Genomic DNA, 7773 nt, shown 5'->3' on the forward strand with positions numbered 1-7773 from the left:
TTAACAATACAATCGTAGTACCATGGAAGTACAATCGTAGTACCATGGAAGTACAATCACGCACAAAGGTAGGTAATCATTACAACGGAGTTAATAACAGAGTTGTTATTAATTAACGATGGAGAAGACTAAAATTATAACACATAGTTCGCTCTTTCTCCGCGATTTCAACTCTTCAAATGACGTTCACGATGAGAGATTCACTAAGCTGTTTAAAGTTGCAAATTGACAAGCTATTGGCGTTAATATGATATAAGACATTGCAAATTATAGTTGCATTCTTACTCAATCTTCATTTGAAGTGGGAGTGGTTAACCGACTGTAAAACATATTCTTATTTGAAAACGTTACTCTTGTCTGTCCATATTTGTTTTTTTGAAAATTGAAAGATTTTTATTGTAGTTATCAAAAAGATTCTAATACATGTCTTATTGAATCTGGGAAAAAATTTTACATTACAGAAGCCAATAAAATATTGAACATTAATCATACATTATCATTATCATGTGTCATGTCTGTTGTGCATGGGTCTCGGTGGATATTAGAACTGTAAATTCCCCACTTTATTTTCAAACATTTTCTCTTTTGTAACGGCAATGTGAAACTCAGTTTTTTTTTACAAAGTTAACAAATCATTTGTGTGCTGGGTAGTTCCTTTTTTACCATAAAGAAATAGGAAATCCACAATGACAGAAAGTTTAGGATCACCTGGTATGATCTGCCATATTTTTGATCTTTTTCTAAATTTTAATTTTTGGCTCAATAAGATAAAAAATGATTCCATAAAAAACTGCACATGTTGACAATCATGTAAGATATGGAGTTAAGTTTTTCGTTGTTTCTGCAGAAAGAACATAGAGCTGCAAATTGAAAGTTACTAGTATTTGCATTTTGACGTAACAATTTTGACAATTCTATGTACGATTGTGCATATGGAGAGAAATACTTATAGATATCCGATTGACTGATAAGAAAAAACTCACAGGAATTATAATATTGGTTCATTTTATAAAGGATGAGTGGAGAATTAAGGACAGAACTTAATTAAGAGCAGTAAACTTGCAAGCAAAAAACGTAAGGGAGTCTACACCATTGAAAATAGGCGAAAGTAATCTATATCAATCAGAGAATATGATGATAATATATCGACCGTCTTGACACAAGCCACCATGGTTTTGAATGTTGAAGTAAACTACGGAAGAAGTGACTAAAAGTACACATTGCACATAAATTGTCTGTTAATGTTGTTATAATAATAAGTGCCACTGAATGAAAAATGTGATACAATACATGCTTACCTTATTATTGTATTCACCGCTTCCTTTTTAACATATAAGAAAAACTACGGATTGATATTTGTGTAATATTACATTGGTAGTATGTAACTGAAAAGCATTCCATGAAAACATCTCCATCGATATCATATACAAATAATTTTTTAAATTGTTTACTTACATACATTATCCGATAGTTACCGACTAAATGAATGTATCGGCACATTTACAGAAAAGATTGAAATCAAGGTAATGATTATCAAAGACATAAAAAAATCGATAAATGAAAATGTAATGACCTTTTCTTATTTCTAAGAGAGAAACTTTTACAGTGCTAAATCTATTAATTTTATTTTCAAACGAATTCCAACATTATCTTACTAAAAATTCTGAAGCAGGTTGATACATAGACAGTGGAGCTCCGGGATGATGTAATGGCTGAATACTTGTGTTTGAACAAAGAACTGTCATAGCGCCCTCAAAGCTTTCAAAAGAACTCTCTCTCTCTCTCTCTAAATACCGCTAAAGGACATCAGCAAGTATTGAAGTCGATGTGACAAAGGACGCTTTAGTCTAGAGTCATTTTTCCAAAAAACATCATCGAGTTTCAAAGATTTCCAAGCACCGATTCACTAATTATACGATAATATTTTGACTCAAAACAATCTTGAGGTGGCTCCTGTCTAGGTTGCTTTATTATCTTATTAATTACTTTCCTTCAGGGTCAACTTTACCCATCCGTCTTAAGAAGAATCTACACTACTCGTCCTTCGGAAAACAAAGCTACGTCCACTCGGAAATGACCTCATACTGAAATATGTATCAAATAGTACGCAGCAATGTCAATAATATTGCTCCGTAGAGGATGAACAATTCTTAACGGAAGTAAAAAAGACAGTGTTGACAGTGACTGGCCTCTCTTGAGAATATTGTAAAGATAACCATACTTACCATGTCGGCCGTTTGTGCAATTTATGTCAACACTAACTGATCTTAAGACAGTAAAGAACCACTTCAATTTAAGTTCAGCTGACGTGAGCAATAGCGAAAATCTCGAGGAAAATTATGTACTTTTTCATTTTCCTAGAGATCGGGTTGAATTATCTTTAAAAGATCGCTGAAATCTAGCTTTCTCCCATTAAAGTAACTCGAGCTGTTTTACCGTAGAGGGCAGTATACAATAGAAGACTATACTGAATTGTTATATATTTAAGCAATTTCTTTATCATTTTTCGAAAAAAAGTAAAAATTATTTATTTCTAATAGTGATACATTTAAAAAGAGAATTGTGTCAGGCTAAAGTACCGTGCAGAATATGAAAATGTAATTACATAAAAACTTAGACTGCATCATAAAAATTGAAGCGGTATACATGTTTTAACAGTTTACAGTGATTGACAACAGTTTCAGTGGCAATCGGAATGGTTCATCTTCACAACTACGCAATTAATCTATACACATAAATGTACATGTCAGTAATCGTTTTAAAGTTGATGAGAGAAAAAGAATGAGAAAAAATATTCACACTGATCTTGGATACAAATGAAAGTTGCTATAAATTATACATGTCTATTTCCAGGATAATAACACTGTATACAATGAATAACGATGAAATGAAGCATATATGGTTTTTCGTCTTAACAAATAAAACTGAAAATTACAGTCCGAACAAGAATTTGTAGTTTTAATACTGACAATGCACTGCGAATTTATCAATGAGTATGTACAATGGTTGGTCTACATTTGGAAATCCGTTAAATGCACAAGAAATTATCATCATAGATATTTTACACATACGGGAATCGAGTTTATCATGGTTTAATTTGGTAAGCTTAGGCCTACATACTCACTGAAATTACTTTGCGCTAGTTTACGGTTATTTTATGACAATTTGAATACAAATGACTAACAATAAAATAATGTACTTGCACAATTAAAAGTACGAACAAAACGCTATACTTTCAGTACTTTTAAAGATAGTAACCTAGAGTTCAAGAAATACAATATAAAGCGTTAGATATTTATTATTTTTCTCTCCAATAGATTGACATTAAAAGTCATGTGTAGTTTTTGACCGAAAACGTAAAGGAGAATGTTTTCGGTAAATCAATTACAACAGCGTTTGCTTTCACCCGACAGATTTATTATGTTCAAAATGTATTCTAGTAACATCTTTGAAAGCTAAAGTATCTTTTTGTCTGGAAAATATATGGTCGGCTCTATCCGTTTATAAGCCACGTTCTTATCGCCAGAAACTATGCGTGTACACTTTGGACGATTAGTTTGACAGCGCCCTCTTTCAAAAGAATCTCACAATCTGCCGCGGGGGGCGCTTTACCGAATTTCCGCTTCACTCAAGTTTTCACATGGCCGGCCAAACCAACTGGCTATCACTTGCTCACTGTCAGATCATGGACAGTTTGGAATTTACCATCGCGATCGGATGGAAATATTTGTTGCATATTATGCAGGAGTTATCACAGGATATACAGGTAATGTTTTACATGTACATTTCACTGACAAATCAACCGTACCGGTCGTTTGTCTCTGGTGTAATTGAGATCTGATGGTTTGTCAGGACAGTCCAATACACAATCTCATCAAAATATTCCATTGTTGTGAGTTTAGAAAATTATAAAATCGCCGGTTTTTCTTTTCAATGAAAAAAGTCAATCCATACAAATTACGGAAATCAATTTTAAGTCCGAAAACCATTTTGAGAATTTTAATGATTGAATTTTAAACACTGCATTTTCAAGAATCAATTGATTGTTTTATTCATTCATTATGATTCATCAAAAGTTACTCATATTTTGTTCACAAAAAATTCTCATCATGGATTCTGGTCACTGTAGACAAGTCTAGCGACTCATACACAAAAAAATTTTAGCCCACACTTGATGTCTACATTTTGTAATTCTACCAAAAATTGAGAAATTCATATCATGACCAACTTTACTTGGTATTCCAGTGACGTCACCAATTCAAACTGCTCATTGCAATCAATGCATTTATGAAAATGTCAGAAATTTTTCACCCAAATTTTTAAAACTTGGTTTTCAACCACCATAAACGTGTCCATCGAGTTGTGAACAAGAAATTTTTAGCTCACACTTGATGTCTATAATTTCTGGATTTTGAGAAAAATGGAGAAAACCTACTGACCTACTTTACTTGAAGTCAACAAAACAATCGATGACGTCACCGATGCAGACCGTCCATTGCTTTCAATGCATTTTCAAAAAATTCCTGAATTTTTCACCAAAATTTTCACAATTCTGATCCGGATGCACATGAAGTTCTGTGTCGAGTTGAGGACAAGAGATTTTTAGTCCAAACTTGGGGTGTAGGATGTGAAAAATGTGTTAAAAAGGGTGATATTTTGATGAGATTGTAATGCATATCTATGTTGATACAGAGTATACTCTGATTCGGTTGAAGGACAACCACTCTGTGAGAGCAATTGTTGTTGTGATGTCATCATTGACTGCAATGAACTGTTGGTTATACACATCACCTTCAAACAATACACAATCCAATTGTCCATCAGATCTCAGTTTTACAATGCCTTTACTCCACCTTTTACAAATATAAATATTGCCGTGTGAATCGACATCCAAGTCTTGTGGATCCTGTAACCTACCATTGTGATATGAATGCAGAAAATTCAAATCAGAATCTAAAACATGAATGACATTTTTGTTTCTATCTGAGACTAAGAGATGGTTGTTGCTGGTAGTCATTACAGAGTATGGATCACTGAATTGATCACGGACTCTTGCAACAAGTTTTCCATCTTTGATGTTGTATTTGATCAAACTTTTACCTTTGCTGTCAGTGACAAAAATAAATGCTGCCATTACAGTAATGCTCCTAACCTCAATGTCTGCACTTTGAGGAATAATTTGAATAATTTTTTTATTTTGGTCACAAATAATTATTTGGTTATTACCGATGTCAGTGATAAAGAAGTGACCATCAGGGGATATGGCCACAGCATATGGCTTGAATTCTTTGTCAAACTGACCATCAAATCTGATAATTTCTATGACCACCTTATTCTTATTGAGTATTTGTATGCGATGGTTTTCTGTGTCACAGATCACAAGCTGATCTCCATGCCATGCCAGACCACGTGGATAATTAAACTGTCCTGGCTCTGTACCAGACTGCACACTGCCCAATACCTGCACTGTCCACTTAGAACCTGAGGAGTAACAAAGAGTTTAAAGGTCAACCTAAATGTAAACAATACTGCAGGTAAGTTTTCGCTTCTGTTTTTTTTGAAAATTATTGTTGTTAAGATTTTTTTCTGTATGACAGGAGTGAAAGACTACATCCATAATTTATTGAAGTGTTACTGCCATTTTACATTATTAAATGTGAGATTTGTAAAATTTCACTGAGTTATTATGCAAAAATATTTGTTGATGATGCCTCAGAATTCAACTTTGGCAAGCCTCTTTTTATTCTATTTGAAAACACTGAAACTTTTATAGTTAAAAGTGTATTTTCCATCTCATTCTAAGTTGTTACACCAGCCAGAGACACATACTTCAACACAGACATTTTATGAACTATCATTGTCTATAGATTAATTTGCATATGCATTCATTTTGAAGAGAAAGTTGACTTGCACTTGGTTTTGGTGAAACTCACAGAGATAGTCACAATAACTAAAAAATGTAAATAACTTCTTTTTGTAATGTTCTATTTGATTCAAAACTTTTACACTTTTAACTCTTTCAGAGAAATTGTAACGAATGACAATGGACACCCCATTGACATGAACTGAATCGAAGTAGTTAATATTAGAGCGCCGTCTACGTTAACCTTGAAACACAAGATCATTATCATCTACTCTTGAGACAACAGTTTTTACATTTACCATGTCGATGAATAAAACTGAATATCGGTAATCTGAAGATCTGTGTCAAAGCCAATATATTCCCGTAACAGAAATACTAAATATTTCTGTGAGCAAACTGCAAGTTCAGTTATAGAATATATCTAACTAGAACAAAAATTAAAATAAAAGATTGAAATTAAATCATTGAAAATATTGATTGAATCAATATTTTCATTCCGAGTTATTGTTGTATCAAACAATTTGTTGTCCTTTGGACCAAGTGTCCAGGGAAATAATGCCTGTGAGTTCTCATATCAAATTGAATTTGTATGATGCAGGGATTTGTCCATTGGCTAAATAAATAAATAAATAAATAAATATGTAATTCTGATTGTCCACTGAGCTTGTACATGGGTGAGCCTCAGAATGTTGTTGTTGATCAGTGGATTCTAGTCCAGACTAAAATTCCAATGTAAATCGAAACAGTGTATTTTACATGTCCATTGGATTCTGAGTAAGCAAACAAGATGTTGCTGTTTCAACATGATGAAGGGTGTGTATGGTACCAAAACTTAAATTTGACATCCTAAACAGAAATAGTGAATAAAAATTATCAAAAGTTTTAGCTTCGCTCCTTTCAATTGCCTCTTACTCTTGTAAGTGTAAAACATTGACTTCATCGTCATTGATTTTACTCTGCTTTGTTCACAGACTAATTTTTTCATGTTTTATTTGAATTGAGGAACGGACTGCAAACACCATGATGTCAAAATAACTATATGATAGAGGGCGCTGTCTTCCTTTCAAGTACCGAGTGAACAAGAACAGTCCTGTAGGGTAGGTGTTTATGTTTTATTACAAATTTGTAAAAATAAAAAAAATCAGAGTGTCAGGTTTTTAGACATGCTAATTTTAATATGTTTTATGTTACTGAAGAAATGTTTCAAAGAAAAATCTATCCAGGCAAGGAATCTTTAAAACTAAAGAAATGTTGATGATGACTTGAAGAGACATATACTTGACTCTGTAAATCATGTATTTTGCTAAGAAACCATGCAATGTCATAGTAACGAGGCATACTGTGATACTAGTCTCTCAAATGTGCTTTGGATGACCTGTCACTAAAATCTTCAATCAATTGGTCATGTGATCTAGCTGTATTTGCATTCCGGTGTCTCATATCTATGACTACAGCAATGGATATAACACATGTATTTGATAGTCAAATGGAGCAATTATTCGAGACAAAATAAATTTCACCAAAATCATAATCCCACGCAGCATTGCTGCCGCTGTGACTGACATTCCTACAGGATTATTTCATTAGCATTATCATTGTTTTCTATCTAGTCTAGACAATTTAGAATTGTTCCTAATGGCTGTCAACAGTAAAACATAAATATAAGTGACAGGTCATCTAAAGACGGAAGATTTATGCTCTGTCAATACTAATGTTAGCTGTTATGTAAAAATTGAATGAATGATGAAAATGAATCAAATTTCTTTAAAATTCAGTGTCAAGCAGTGCTAACACCCTACCAACTGTCTAAAAGGAGGATTTGAAAAAAAATGTTGCTAGAGGAAAGAAATTGTCTGAGAAAAAAAGTGCTTCAATGAAGTAAAAGAAGGCAATAAAAAATTGTTGCTATG

The sequence above is a fragment of the Ptychodera flava genome (genome assembly GCF_041260155.1).
Source record: "Ptychodera flava strain L36383 chromosome 3 unlocalized genomic scaffold, AS_Pfla_20210202 Scaffold_25__1_contigs__length_14229661_pilon, whole genome shotgun sequence".
Taxonomy (NCBI): Eukaryota; Metazoa; Hemichordata; class Enteropneusta; family Ptychoderidae; genus Ptychodera; species Ptychodera flava.